We start from the raw sequence: 16,349 nt of genomic DNA on the forward strand, positions 1-16,349 counted from the left end.
ATGCAAATTTCCTAAAATAAAAGAAGTTTTTGTTTACTTTGATTTAAATGAGTTTTATTCTGACAAGGTAGCCTGTGGATGCAGTAATTAGCACTATTATTTGCAAATTTAACACTCCTTGAGAAAGTGAAGGTTGTTGAAAAGCCAGCTACCAGCACAGCCATGGATACCTATGTTCTCCGAAATGTAGGGCAGTGTTCTCTAGGAATTATCGAAATACCATGGTCTTATGGGACTATGTTGCCTCTTATTTATCATATAATTGTGGCTGCTTATTAAGGTAGTTTCTGAATAGCTATTTTTGGTTGTGGTTATACACATATTCGGAATATTAGAATCGCAAGCAAAAATGGGTGTGGTGATTCTTCCTTTGGTTTTTTTTTCTTTTTTTAGAAAGAAATTCCCTAATATATCCAGTTTCCTATTGGTTTTTCATTCTCATAGTTTCCTTTCCCTTTTCTCTTTTCCATCTTTCCCTTTCTTCACTATTTTCTTTCCTTTCTCCTAACCTCCCTCCTCCTTTCTGCCTCCTTTTTCTCTCTTTCGTATGTAACTGAGAAATGTCTATAGAGTACAGAATACTGGGCTTTGCATATGATACAAAGTAGGTAAAATAACTTCCTTAAATTTTGAATCAAATTTTGCTATCCAATTAGATATCATAATCCATCATAGCAAAAAAGCAAAGGTGAAACCTTCAACTAATGACTGTGTACTCCTCAGAGAAGGATGATCCTCCTGTCACAGTGACTATTTTTGCATGCATATCATTTATTTATTTAGTTAGTTCTGTGATATTTCTAATGGTGAAAACATTGGATATTCTAAATAGCAAAACCCAAAAACTTTAAGTAAAATATCATATCACATATATTGCCTGCTGTATTAATCTGACATTAAAATGACAGCTATATGAAATATTTCTATTAACTGAAACCACAAAATAGAAAATAATTTTTATAAAATCACAAAAGGAAGATCCTATTTTCATTCAAAGGTGAAACAGAAATATGCTGAAATGCTCCAAGGGGACTTTTAGTATTTGGGTTACAGAATAATATGAAGTTATTTTTCTTTTACTCCTGTTTTCTGAAAAAAGGCTTATGATGATGTGAGGCAAAGTGCCAGGATTCCTTGAAATAGAAAAGCAAATAAGCATTAAGAATCCATGGATGAGTCCTGGAGACACAGTTTAAATGGGAAAAAAATATTATATCTTCCATTCATGCATGTATACATTGATTTATTTTTGAAATCATTAATTTATTTTATCAATGTTTTCTGAGCAGCTACTAATCAATAAGAGTCTGTTAATTCAAAATTATGCAAATATGACTTAGTCTCTGAGTTCCCCATAGACTAGTGACACAACACACAGGTGTGAATCTGGTGTAACATTCACCCCAATGTGACCTTGGCAGATTTATTTGGCTCCCAAGCCTCAGGCAGTGGCAATAATGGTATCTCTAAGCATCTGTCCCAGAGATCCACAGGGTCATTTCCAGATGAATCTTATCTCACCCATAATTACTATGTGTATTTAAATGTCCTGGGTACCAGATACTGTGCCAAAGGGTTTTTACCTGGATTATTTCAGTAAATCTTCCGAGTCACAGGCCAGCAGGGCATATAGTACAAATTGCCCACATTTTGTAGATGAGGAAATTAAACCTCAGAGATGCTAAATAAACTTGCTTAAGGTCACACAACTAGTTAATAAAATACTGGAGTCTTACTTCTCTTCCAAATGACTCCAGGGCGGCCTGTGCTCCCAAATGCAGTGTTCTTTCCTCCTCTCCCAGAACCCTCCCTCCCTCCAGTTATTTTCAACAGGACATTTATCACTCTAAATTTCATTGACTGAAACTCAATGACCTGCGGCAAACATCATTCTAAGGAACAATATTTGCACAATTTTCATATCTTAATGCAGCAACTTGAGCTTCCATAGAGATTTAAATCCCTAATGAAATTTTCTTGTCAAAATTCTTGCTGAAGGATTGTTTAATTTGCTGCTCATGATATATTTGGAATGACTTTATGCTCAGGAAATATGCTTCCCTCTAATACTTCCATTTTTTCTCCTCTGTTCCCTTTCTTCCCTCCATCTCTTCTTCCTTTTTCTCCTCTCTCAGTATTTGCCCAATGCCTGCTTCAAGTCACTGAAATCCCAATAACAAGGGTTTAGATGCTTGTGCTCTTCTTTCTCCCTCAGACACTGTAAAGTGGGTCATAAACAAGTACCTTGATGATAAATCTTTAAAATATAATATTACATATATTACAAGATAATATAATATTACATATATTACAATCTCATATTACATATATTTGGGAAATGATGCAAAGGAGTTACTCTAAGAGGTTCAATGGCTGCTATCACAAGTGTCTTATAATCCCTAGCTGGGTCTTGACATGTGCTATTCCAAAAACTCACCCATTTTACCTCTCCCCAGAGAACCTGTAAGATTATTCCAGTCTATTAAACATGTACACAACAATCAAACTTTATAAGTTATATGTATTAGATACTTTTTTTGAAAAGTATATAACTTAAAGTTTTTTTTTCAAAAAAAGTATCTAATGCATATAACTGTCAGCTCAATCAGAACTTCCAGTGGATTCAATGAATTGCAACTCAACATTCAGATGACACCTTTGACTAATAAGTAGGGATTCTTGTGAAAGGTAGGAAAGTAATAAAGTAGAATGTACTCTTGTCAAGGCCAAGAGGATGTGAACTTCTGTGTAGGAGTCAGCACCAACTGATGAAGCAATCCTGAAGGGCATATTTTACCCTGCCTCCTGCAACTTCTGTACCTTCCCATGAATAGCTGCATTCAGATTCTAAGAAGTCCTCAATCTTCTTTTTCTTTATAATGTAATTGTTGCTCCCCACAAAACTGTGATCAACCTATTGACTCCTGCCCCTGTTTCTCTTCCTGTTCACCTATACCCATTCAGGTCAGGTAACCTCCACCACCTTGACATGCAGCTAGACAGGGGCAGAGAGCAGTGGGATAGCTACAGATTCAGGCATGTTTGTTTCTTTCATGTGTGCATGCCACTCTGAGTTCTCCTTGAGATCCTAACCAGTGAGATCCTGAGAGGGGCTCCCAGAACTAGATTCAGAGCAGAATCAGAGGCTGGGGTGGGATAGAGAAGAAGTCCTTCAGAAGTGAGTGTTCTCCTCTACCACACACATCTAGAGGCAGCCATTCCAGATCTTCCTGTGCCTTTCCCTCTCCATCAGCATGCTATGCCCCATGGCTATGGCAGCAGGCAATAGGTCTGTGTGTCCAAGCTTTAGCATGCACCTGGTATAGCTTAAACTCTTGGAGTCATCTATTCTCCATGGAAGAATAGAGACACCTCCCAGCATCAGTCCCTATATGCTGATATGCTTTCATCTGCAGTTGCTTTGGCTCTTAGAACCCAGGTTCTACTCTCAGAACACCATAGAAGATGTGAGAATCCTGGTGTGAATGTGGTTCGGAAGAAGACTAATGAAAAAAAATGGTCTCAGGTTAGATTTCCATCATCACCCCAAACTCAAATTGTGTGCCTCAACTTCCTAGTAAATAATCACTTCAGGAGTCCAAAATTAGACCTGCCATAGCCTGTGAGTCTAGTCCAAGAGATAGCACAGTTAACAGGCTCCTATTCTGAATGGTCTGAAGGGACAACTAACTCAGGCCAGAGCTCCATCTCTTTTCCCATGTACCAGGACACCCACAGGATTGTCAACCACCAGTGTCTAAACCCTCAATTTCAGGGCATAGGGGGTGCTCCTTTGTCATATCTAGCACAGTGAGGGGAGAGAATCTGAGAACATCTTGGAAAAGCCAGTGTGGGAACAGGGAGGGCTGGCTGGGTGTTTACTACATAGACACAGGAGGTGTTCCTGGAAGGGCCTTAACAGGAAGCTTCCTCCACAAAAGACCCTTACTATCCTCTTGCCCCTCTCAGTATTTGTAACTCAGAAACATATGTTCTGTTTGTCAGCAATGAAATAGGGTATAATAAATGTGCTCTGAATTGGGGGTCAGAGTCTTTTTCTAATCTTATGACTAGCTGCTGACTGCAGTATGGCCTTGTGCAAATCACAGTGTTAATTGTGCCTCAGTTTCTTTATCTGCAGAAGATCTTCTGGGCCTTCTAGTTAAAAGAAGGTGACAGACCCCTCATAACAGAGTAGGCTACACCTGCAAGCAATTCAAAAGTGGGGCCCAACACTGCCAAAATAACACCTTTACATATTCATTTATTTGCCAAGTAATTAAGCATATATAACGTATACCACATTTTATGCAAACTGTAATGATTACAGAATCCGTTGTCTTAATTTACTTTGTGATTATAACAAAATACCATAAACGGTGTGGTCTATAAGCAAGAAACTTTTTTTTTTTTTTTTTTTTTTTTACCATCTTAGGCACTGGAAAGTTCAAAATCAAGGTGTTGGCAGAATTTTGGTGCATGCAATGGTGCATATCTGTAATCCCAGAAACTTGGGAGGCTGAGTCGGGAGGATCAAAAGTTCAAGGCCAGCACCCTCAACATGGTGAAACTCTATCTAAAAATAAAAAAAATAAAAGGACTGAGGATTTAGCTTAGTGGTGAAGCACACCTAAGTTAGTCCCCAGTACTAGGAGGGGGGGTGGAGAGCAAGTGCTGGTGGATTTACTGCCAAAGGATAGCAGCTTTCTTATAAATGCTACCTTCTCTATACACCCTCTCATGGTGGTGAAAGGGGAAAGACAGCTCCCTGGGGTCTCTTATAGGGAATTAAACCCCATCATGAGGGCTCCACCCTCATGTACACATCACCCCCTAAGGCCCCTGCCTCTAGATGCTTCCATGTTGGAGATTAGGTTTCAATATAGAAATCTCGGGTGGGGTCACAGTCCATAGCACCAACCATCAGTAATCTCATAGTCCAGTAAACTATAATTAAAGTGAATTATAAGCTCCAAAGTATATAAAGAGGAGATTGAGATTTTTTTCCTTCATTCTTTGTTCAAGATTTTACTAAATAGTTTAACATTGGAGAAGTTACTTAAGATTGATGAGCCTTGGTTTTCTTTCTTCTTTATAAATGAACATATTAATAGTCTGTAGCATATACAGCTATTGCTAGAGCTAAATGGAATGATCCATTCAGGGCCTGTTGTACTTGGCAAATGGGGAGCCTTCAATGAATATTATCCATTATTTTTATCATTGCTGTTTTTGTGACTTTAACTGTCACCTGTGTTAACACACAGTGTATAAGGCACTGAGACAGATGCTGCCAGGGATTATAAAGCATGAGACAAATAACCTAATCTCAAGTTTCTCCAATTGTTACAGAGGAGACAAAAAGGTACAAATAAGGACACAAAGAAAAGGTGTGACAGCTTCAGGAAATACTGTAAAAAATGAAGGTGTAATATAAATTCACATAAAATGGAGAGAGAGATCTCAGGAAAGGCTAGGAGGGAGGACTGCAATGAGATGTTTACATAGGATGTTGTGGATTTGTACTGTTGCACAGGATACATACTCTTACATTAAAGGTACCATTCATACTAGATTGTGAAGGGAACCTCTATGGAAGTGTACAGCATGGTATTGGAGTGAAATTTTCATTAATAAATGGGGGAGGGATCAAATTTTTGAAGGCAGAAAATATAAACTGATCACAATTTGCTACTGGTCCATACAGATGAGAGAGGGTGTTTTTCAGACTGGAATATCCTAGAAATATGAAGTCTCCCATAGTATGCGCTATAAAAGCCAAAAAAAATACATTTTGTAAAATGGATTTATTTGTAAAATATGTATTTTTCCAGCCTCAAATGAGAAGGAATGACACAATTACTTGATTTTTTGACCATGTCTCCATGAATCTCATAAAAATCTGTTTTATCAAGTCTGTGGCATTTTCATGCATTTGATTGCTAATCCAGTTAAGTCTATCCTTTTCAATTGCATAAAACACCAAGATTTATCAATCATACTTGCAAATAAAAACCTATCCATTTTTAGTATAGTAGAAAAATATTGTTATTTATAAGAAACAAAAAATTACCCACAAATACACAGTTCAGGGATAACCACTAACAACCAATTAGTATTCATTATCACAACTATTTTATGTATTTTGTGGAATATGTGGGTATTCAGGTTGAGCCAATACATTGAAAGTAGAACTCTTAGGATGAGAGATAAACACAGCTGCCTTTGTCTCCCACAATGCCCTGGCTCAACTGTCTCCCTTGTTTACTAATTGCCCCTCCCAAGGGAAGATATGGATTGTCTTCCTGCCTACTCAGGTGGCCTGTGGGGCAGGACTTAATAGCTTCTAACCAGTTCTCAGTTCTCAGGCACACATGCCCACAGTCAGCCTGGGAGAGCAGGCCACTCAGAATCCCCAGGTCCAGTGGAGATGCACCCTTTCATCTCTCCTGTCCCTTTGTATTTTCAACTCAGTTGGAGAGATCAAACCTTATGAAATGGCTTCAGAGTGTTTGATTTTATTATTTCCTGTATAAATGCTGCATGTGATGATTTGTCTCACATTTCATCACTGATCTTCTAGCATATTTACTACACCTTAGTCAAATCTCAAATGGGAAAAATTAATCGTTTACATCTTATTTCACAATATACTCATTTAGCCCCACACAATTGGGATGGTTCTGTACATATTTTGTAACTTTCTTTTTTCCCCATGGAATATATCATTAACATATTCCCACAGCACTATGTAATTTTATATTTTTAAACTATTATTTCAGAAGGTGTACCATTACAAGGATATAACATAAATGATTGAACTAGTCATTCATGGTGATTCATTTAGTAGGTTTCAAATTTTTCTGATTACAGTGAATGACAAGCATTATATATAAATCTCCGTATCTTGGGGTCCAAATGATTTATTTTGGGTAAATTCCTAGACTTTTGATACATTTTGATAAATTTTTCTCCAAAAAATGTGGATCAATTTACATTTTTATGACTATAGTGTAGAAAGGTTGACTTTACTTTTTTGTTGTTTACTAGCACGGGATGGTATTGTTTTAATTGCTAACATTACAGGCCTTAAATTGCATTTCTTTGTAGGAAATATTAAATCATTTTTTCTTTTGAATATTGCTTAGTTTAATCTCTACATTTGTTAAATATTTATTCTTTGTTCACTTTAAAAAGCTCTAAGTTTTTGGTATTAAGAGTTTATTTTAAGAAAAATAAACTATTTCCTCTAATAGATTTTGCAATTTTTCCAGATTACTATTTACTATTTATGACATTCGAGTAATAATTTTGCCTTTTACCACAACCAAACCTGTCAGTTATTTAAAAATATAATTCATACATTGGTGGTATACACCTGTAATCATAGCTAGTACAGAGGCTGAGGTAGGAACATACCAAATTCAAGGCCATCCTTGGCAATTTAGCCAGACTCTGTCTCAAAATAAAAAGGGATGGAGATACAGCTCAATGGTGGAGAGCTCCTAGGTCCAATTCTCAATATCATCAAATACAAAAAAACAAAAGCACCTCATATATGTTAATATGTGTGCTTTCTGCAACAGGAAATAATTAACTCAGCAACTCAATTTTATTATTACTTATTTACTTTTATCATATATTCATGCATGCTTACACATAATCATAATCTATCAGAAATTTAGGTTTGTAGTTTGAGATTAGGAGAAATATTTTTTAAAATAGTGTGAAACTATCTCTCCCATCAGAAGTTAAGAACAATCTGGTTTCCTCATTTGTTTAAAAATGCCTTAATCATATACTTCATAACTACACAGACCTGGTGCTTTTGTGGATTTCTTTTTAGATAGAACACTGTGAGGGATTTAATTTAACTTCAAAAGATTTATCATTTATAACTTTAACATTGTTCCTGTTTTCCTTTTCTTTTTCTTTTCTTCTTCTTTTTTTTTTTTTTTGGAAGAAATAGAGTTGGTTAAACCTGATTCAGTCAGGAACTGAATAGAACTCAGTTACCCATACTATTTTAGAATAATGTCTCATGTTTTAGGAAGCAACAACTTTATGATATTAAATAGAATATAAGATTCAAAACAGTCTATATTGCTATGAATAGAGTGACCATATAATTTATCATCTACACTAGAAGAGAGAGTATAAAGCAGAGCTACAAATAATTACACTGGGATTAAAAAAAAATGAAGCTGGACCATGGGGTCAATGAGATTTTCAAAATATATGTGCTTACACTTAACATGTGCTTTAAAAAATAACTTGAAGACAACACATTGCAAATTGTGGTGAGACTACACAATTGTTGCCAATATTTTCTGTATTTATATTTTCTTCAATGCTTACATTATATTGAATACTTACTTTAAAATAATTTTTAATAATTTTGAAATATAATAACCATTAAAAGCATAATCATAACAAACACTTTTTGGATGATAGCTGTGTGCCAGGCATTATCTAAGCACTTTACAGATAATCCTCAGTTTTATGATGTAGATTGAGTTAAACCCCCATTTTAATGAGGAAAGTGAGACAAATTAAAATTTGCCCAAGGATATACATTTAGCCCATGGTAGAGCTAGAGTTTGAACCCAATGGACTGTGCAGACCAGAAAGGAGAAATAAAGGAATGGTTTCAAATGTTGACAGAGCTCTTACTCAGGGAGGTAGTTATTAGGATTCCTCACGTCCTTCCTCTTTCTTTGAGAGTCCTCATTTTCCTGTGTGCTCTTCATATTCAGGCTCAAGGTTTATTGAGTTTAACCTTGCCAAATGGGGTTTCACTCATAGGTAGAGTGGGGGTGGATCAGAGCCAGGCAGACAAGTGCCCCATTGTGGCTCTACATGAGCATGCCCTGGGTGGAATTCTGGCTTCTCTTGGTGATCAGGAATTCATAATTTCCAGGGCTCCATTCTACTTACACCAGTGATTTCCAAAAGGGGAAAAAAATCCTACCAGTGCTTTGTCTCTGTCCACAGGACACCCATAGTTGATAAAAGTTGTTTTGCGCATGTGCTACCTGTTTTAGAAGGCATCAGGCTCAGAATGGGTGACAAGTTCCACCTCTTCCCTAGCCCTTGCCCCTACTATACAATTTGAGGGATCTATCAGGTTCTTATATTCACATAAGCTATTTGAAGCCTCAGTTGGTTAATTCTCATTATACCTTTATTTCCTACGAACTTTTTCTTTGCAGTTTATTTCTATATTTGCTAATCAACCCTCTTCAACTGAAATTTCAGCCCAAAATAGTATCAATTATGTCTTTACTAAATGTGTTAGACATTTTTTCTTATTATTCCCTAAACAATAAAGCAGACACTATTTACATAGCCTTTGTACTGTATTGTGTACTATAAATGATATAGAGATGATTTAAAGTATACAGTAGGATGTAGTAGTTAGGTTATATGCAAGTGCTGCATCATTTGTAGAAGGGAATTGAGTATCTCCAGATTTTGGTTTCTGAGGGTGGGTCCCAAAATCAACCCTCCATGGATACCTGTTGAGGACAGTTGTCACCTTGTCAAATTAGGTACAAGGATGCGACCCCCTGGCTAGATTTATACATGAATTCTTTCTGTGTCCATAATGTATCTGTTCCCCCTACCATAGAAAAATCTAAGGAGACAATCTTTTATAGGTAGTCTAATAGACATTTTATCTAGATGATTCGAGCTGGCATATTCTTGAGTGAGTATAACAAATAACTGAAAGAAAAATGATGGACAATTTGGCCACAAGTACCTGAAGATGAAAACCAAAGAAACAAAAGCACAAAACTGAATTGGTCCTCACCCAAAGGGGTCCAGGACATCTGACATTACTTTCTTTCCCTAATGGCTTTTGTGCTTCCTCTTAGTCCAGTCTGTATAAATTTCAATGCTAATACAATTACATGTACCACTAGTTATAACCACTGTCTGTAAAGTGCAGGAATAACCATAATGAATTTTACCTGTGCTAATTAGATTTCTAAATGTTTCTGTTTATTTATATTCTATGCCTGGGAGCTGTTACATTTTGGAGATAATAACAGAATTATCCATTTGTTTGATGGTACATTATATGATGTCATTGCTGGAACAGCCAACACAGTGCCACACCAACCTGCACTCACCATCCTCCTTCCATGAGAGAGCTATTTTAATAGAGGATGATAGAGCAATTTCACTCTTGTGTGACTGACAGGAAATGGAATGGTTTGAGCTATTACCATCTATTTCTAATTTGATACTACCGTCCTCCTTTCAGTTTTTATATAGTTTTAAAAAATTGAACACACAAATTGTAAATAGCCTCTCATAATATGGATTATAGAAGTGAGCATGGAGAAGCATAAAAATAGACTACATTGTTGGCAATACTCATAGACAAAGGGACATGAGCTTTTGCTTAATACCAGGGTTATAGTTCAAATTCCAGCATAGGGGCTTTCATGGAATGAAGACTCACTGTGTGCTAAATACTTTCTTAAACCTGAGTTGACACTTCTTCTCTTATTATTCCACATAAATTATAAGAAAACTGAAATTCAGAGAAGTTAATTGGTCTGCTCAAATTACTGTTTTTAAATAATTTTACATTTTTAATAATTTTAAATCAGATGTACTGATTCTGTACTTTAGCCTTCCAAGTGCTTTTTCTGATGGGATCAAGACAATTTTGTGGTAAAAAGAGACTTTTAAATTGTATTTTTTATGAGGATCCAAGAATGAGATGTTCTTTTTACATCATCAATGCATATTTATTTTAGTAGATACATAAAAACATATAATTATACGGACTTTTTTCAATATAATTTCTAAAAGAATTAAATCTGGTTAATCATATTTATCTCTGAAAACATTCATTCTGTATTGTGAAAATATTCAAAGTCCTTAGTTTTTGAAAAATAAGGTGCACTATCATTATCCGTAGTCATCCTGCTGTGTACAATAGCACACCAAAACCTCTTACCCTTATGATTCAGCCTCTCCCTAGCACTTCATCTCCTTTTCTCACCTTCCTCTGGTAGCCACCATTCCACTATCAACTTCTATGAGGTCAACATTTTTAAGATTCACATATGAGTGAAATCACGTGGTCCTTATCTTTTCGGCTCATTTGATTTAACGTAGTCATTTTCATTTTTATCCATGCTCTTGTAAATGATAGCATTTTTATTATCATATCTGGATAGTATTCCATGATGCACGTGGACTACATTTTCTTTATCCTTTCATCAGTTGATGGAAACGTAAGTTATTTTGATTTTGGGGGCTGTTATAAATAGTGCTACAACAAATATTTCTTTGTTTTACAGTTTCATTTCCTTTGGAAATATAACTACTACTAGTGGAACTGCTGGAGCATATAGTAGTTCTATTTTTAATTTTGTGAGAAATCGCCATACTGTTTTCCCTTAATGCCTATACTAATTTATGTTCCTACTGACAGTGTGCAGGAGTTCTCTTTCCCAAGTCTTCACCAGCACTTGTTACCTTCTTTCTTTGGAAGTAACCATTCTTACTGAAGTAAAGGAGATACCTCATTGTGGTTTCAATTTGCATTTCCCTGATGACTAGTGATATTGAGAATTTTATCATATACCTGTTGGCCCTTTGTATGTCCTCTTTTGCAATATTTCCATGTCAAGACTTATATAGAAAGTATTTTGTGGTCTACTTCCCACTTTGAAAACTTTTTTAAAAATATTATTTTTAGTTGTAGTTGGACACAATATCTTTATTTATTTTTATGTGGTGCTGAGAATCAAACCCAGTGCCTCACACATTCGAGGCAGGCACTATACCAATGAGCTACAGCCCCAGCTTCCACTTTTAAAACTTTTTTTTAAAATTATTTTTGTCCTTGAGCTTTTGAGTTCCTTATATGTTCTGAATAATAACCCCTCATCAGAAACAGTTTGTAAATATTTTCTCCCACTCTACAGATTATCCATTCAATCTTTTGATTATTTCCTTTATTGAGCAGAAGATTTTTCTTTTACTGTAATTACATTTCTCTAACTGTGCTTTTGTTGACCATGCTTTTGGGGTCTGTCCAAAAAATAATTTGCCCATTTCAATGACCTAAAGCATTTCTCCTATGTTTTCATCTAATAAAAATGGACCACATTGTTGGCAATAATCAGAAACACAGGGATATGAGCTTTTACTTAATATCAGGGTCATATTTCAAATTGAAGTTTCATAGTTGGTAAGTTTCAGTCTTCTATTTAAGCCTTTAAATCATCAGTTAGTTGATTTTTGTAAATAGTAAGATATAAGGGTCTAGTTTTGTTCTTCTATATATGTGGACAGCAAATTTTCCCTGCATTTTTTTTGAAACATCTGTTTTTTTCCCACTGTGTATTCTTATTAACTATATTAAAAATTAGATGGCTACAGATGTGTGGGTTTACTAGGCTCTCTGTTCTGTTCTATTGGTCTATATTTCTGTTTTCATTTCAATACATGTTGCTCTGGTTACCACAGCCGTTTCTTCAAATGTATAGATTAAGCATAGAGCATTAAGCCTAATGGATAGTGGTATGATTAAAGAGTCAACTTAACACAGGTGAAAAGATGGATGTATAATTAATACAGTTTAGGAGTTTAGGATAAATGGTTGTATAAAGTGGTACAATCCAAAGTACTTAACCTAGTTCCTGGCACATTGAGAGATACGTGATAAAATTTTGAGCAGTTAAAATGAATTTTTGATGATTCATTTTATCTGTAAATAATTTTTTGAGAGCAACCTCTGGATGTTCTGGGTATGCCTCCCTCAACTTCTTAGTCTCTTCTCTGAAGAGTTGTTCAGTTATACTGGTTGGTGTCTCCAATACTATGTTTCCTTTTTAATTAATTAATTGATTGATTAATTATTATTTTTTAAATCTTGAAAATTCCACCCTCTTTAGGGAAAGTTTTGTCACAGAATTAACGTGGAATTCTCTGACAAAACACTTGACTTCCAGTTTTTTTTTTAAGCCATGAGATTATCAAGTTTCTAATTTTTCCTGATTCCTTATCTTCCCAGCAAAGCTCTGTGATTATATCTGCAAGAAATTTCCAAATATTATGCATAACCCATTTTCCATGGTCCAGGAACACTTTCAGACCCAAAAGGAATGTTTTATGGATAATTTGTAAATTTTGTCCCTCATTTAGGAGTCGGCAATGAGAAATTTGAATATCAATTCAGTATTCTTATTGTACAAACATCTTCAGATACAAATAATAATGATTAAGGACCTATTCTAAATTTATGTAAGAAGCTTTGTCAGGTACATTTGTATTTGTTATGTGCATTCTATGATTTAACTCTTGCAATTACAACATAAAATAGTCATTACTGTCCACATTTATGTTTAAACAATGCAACTAAGACTAAGAAGGAATGATCTAGATGAAGAAAATTATGAAGATTTATTATACGACATAAGATCCAAATTAAAAGATAGAGCATGTTGTTAGAGCATGTTACAACAGATTTTGTAAAAAGTTCTTGCTCCTTAAATATATGTCACATAAAACACATTGAGTATTTCAGAGCGTTTTGTTAGGCATTATTTATTTATTTTTTTGTGTATGTCATTATGGTAATTAATCAGCAGATTGCTGAAAAATAAGGGACTATGTTGGATGATCACTGGGGCATCCCATGTGCCTACTGTGTCTTTGTCACAGTAGGCATTCAAATGATTTTGTCTAAGTGACATAGACGTTCCCAATTTGACCTGTTGTACTATTTTACAGGTTTAGATGTGTTTTAGTCTGTATACTGCAACATTCAACTAATATCTGCCGAATTCCTATAATTGTGCTAAGTGTTATGGATAACTAATAGAGTTAAAAGAGTTTTTATTCTAAAGTCCAGTTTATACTCTGTTTAAAGCATAGTAGAACATTCATGCGGCTCAGTATCAAACAGTATGAAAGTGTTTTCATTACAAATATTTTTTTTTTCCTATCCCTCTTTACTGCTCTCCTCACAAGTTATCAAGTCTCTTGTTTCTTAAATTGGCACCCCAGGTAACTCTCTCATCCTTTTCACAGCCAAAAAGAAGCTTTAACATCATTTCTAAAGGATGAACCTCAATTCCATTTAATTGGCTCCTACCTTGTTATTCAAAGATCCCATTGTCTGTGTAGCATTATTTACCTAACATCCTTGTATCTTTCTACTTTTCAGGGAGCTTCATTTTCTAAAGCAAATTTATATTATTAGAACGTAAAAATGATAATTTTATTGGAGGTGACTTCAAATTGGTTTATATTGTGATATTATCATATATTAATGTTACTCACAAGTTATAATGAGTATGAGCAGAAACCAACAATCACAAAAGCTGATACATATTTTATTTTTATCCTTGGGACCTGATGATGGGTATATAAGTATATCACCTTTTTCACTTTCTTTTTCCTCCAAGTTTCTTAATGTTCCAAACAAGGAAATAAGGTGAACATTTTTTTGTTCTTTGTAAAACTGGATTGCTATTCAGGGGTGGCAGCAGTGATCATTTGCTCATATTGAGCAGTATTTTACAGACATGTCCTTGAACCTTGCCTGTTACCCATAAAACTCACCAATGTGTATTTTAGGTACTCAGTCTGTACATTTTTTTTCCCCTAAAACCATCAATGTATTGCTTAGTTTTTGTCTTCTTGTGACTCCTGTAAGCAGGCTGATGGTGATCAGCTCTGAGGCCAGAGTCCTTTCAGGAACACATTTGAAGGTTCTCCTCAATGTTCTGTTCTTCAGCAGCTGTTCTTTGATGTCTGTTCAGTCTTTTCTAGAAAACTCCTTTATCTCCAGGCAATATTGTAACCAAAAGCTCAGTCTTTGTCCCCAATGCCAATTAATGCCAATCCAATTTAATAATGAACACAAGCTTTTGAGAAAAAAGAAAATGAAGCTTTATTGCTTTGCTAGCAAAGGAGAAACACAGGGGTCTCCTGTCCCAAAGGCTGTGACTCTCCCCATCAAGAGGGATAGGGGGATGTTTTAAAGGAACTCTTCAAGGGTTATATTCCAGATGTGCTCTGGTAGGGGGTTCCAGGGCACCTTGATGCCCTGTTAGGATTTACTTGTTAATTTGGGAGACATTCACTTCCTACTTTGTCCATGGGTATCTCCTTCCTGTAGAAGGTGTTTTCAAGGACAATTAACTTGGGGAAGAAAAGATAACACTATCTCCCTAAACTTGTTAGGAGAGGAGAGGGGAGAAGAAAGAGGGGAAAAGACAAACAAACAAACTTGTTCTTTTAAAAAATGAGCCTTAGAGCAAAAGGGCTATATTCAGAAGGTGAAGGGAGCACTGTTACAACATGTCTACAGTAAGCACCCTGATTACTCTCTTTTGTGGGCAGTGCCAAAGGCAAATTCCTTCCTGGCTTCCTCTTACCCTTTAATATCATACCTTCTGTCCCATCCATCAGCCCTCCATCCAATCATCCTATTGGCCTTTGCATCATTTCTCTTTGAGGTGTTTTGAATTATTTTTGCTTCTGAGCCTCTAAGTCTTTGACAACTTCTTTCAACATTAAATAGTATAATTCTAGTAAACCTGAGAGGAAAATGATCAACTCTGAATGAAAAGTGTGTCATTCAGAAGCCAGTGTTCACACTGGTTGTCATGGGACTCAGGCTCTCCTGCCTTTCATTTGAAGCTGTCGATGGCAACAAGCCTTTCTGTGATTCGTGCTAACATGTTGCTTCCTGACAAATTCTGAGTTGTTTCCTTTATATCACTCATGCAATATCAGAGAATGGAGAAACTGTTGTGTTGTATTTACAAGGTGAGTTCATCAACCTTTTATTGACAGTAATACACACCACAGACTGGGCAAGTTCTATGGATAAGAGATTTATTTTATATATATATATATATATATATATATATATATANTTTTTTTTTTTTTTTTTTTTTTTTTGGTACCGAGGATTGAACTAGAGGGCACTCATCTCCTAAGCCACATGCCCAGGCCTATTTTGTATTTTATTTAGAGACAGGGTTTCACTGAGTTGCTTACCACCTTGCCATTGCTGAGGCTGGCTTTGAACTGGTGGTGCTCATGCTTCAGCCTCCCAAGCTGCTGAAATTACAGGCATGCACCATCACACCCAGCCAGTACTTGTGATCTTGGTAAGAGTGGTGTCCCAAGGTTGAAGAAGAAGAAAAGCCCAGGTAGAACCAGTTTGGGAGAAGTATGACGTAAGAAAACGGAAACCAGTCACTGAAGAAATTCATTACACATTTTTTATTTTACCTCTGAAGAGGAATAAAGAAGGAGGCATTTGTCAAAGGCAACATGAAGCTAAAAAATCACGTAAATTTTAA

At 35.7% G+C, this 16,349-nt stretch overlaps 1 protein-coding gene across 1 annotated transcript in view; it reads left to right on the forward strand.

Annotated features, from left to right (window-relative positions):
- Window positions 1-16,349, forward strand: part of Nrg3 (neuregulin 3) — a 1,019,685-nt gene that overhangs the window by 776,580 nt on the left and 226,756 nt on the right. The gene's annotated exons all lie outside the window — the stretch shown is intronic.

The sequence above is a fragment of the Marmota marmota genome, unplaced genomic scaffold (assembly GCF_001458135.2).
Source record: "Marmota marmota marmota unplaced genomic scaffold, marMar, whole genome shotgun sequence".
NCBI lineage: Eukaryota > Metazoa > Chordata > Mammalia > Rodentia > Sciuridae > Marmota > Marmota marmota.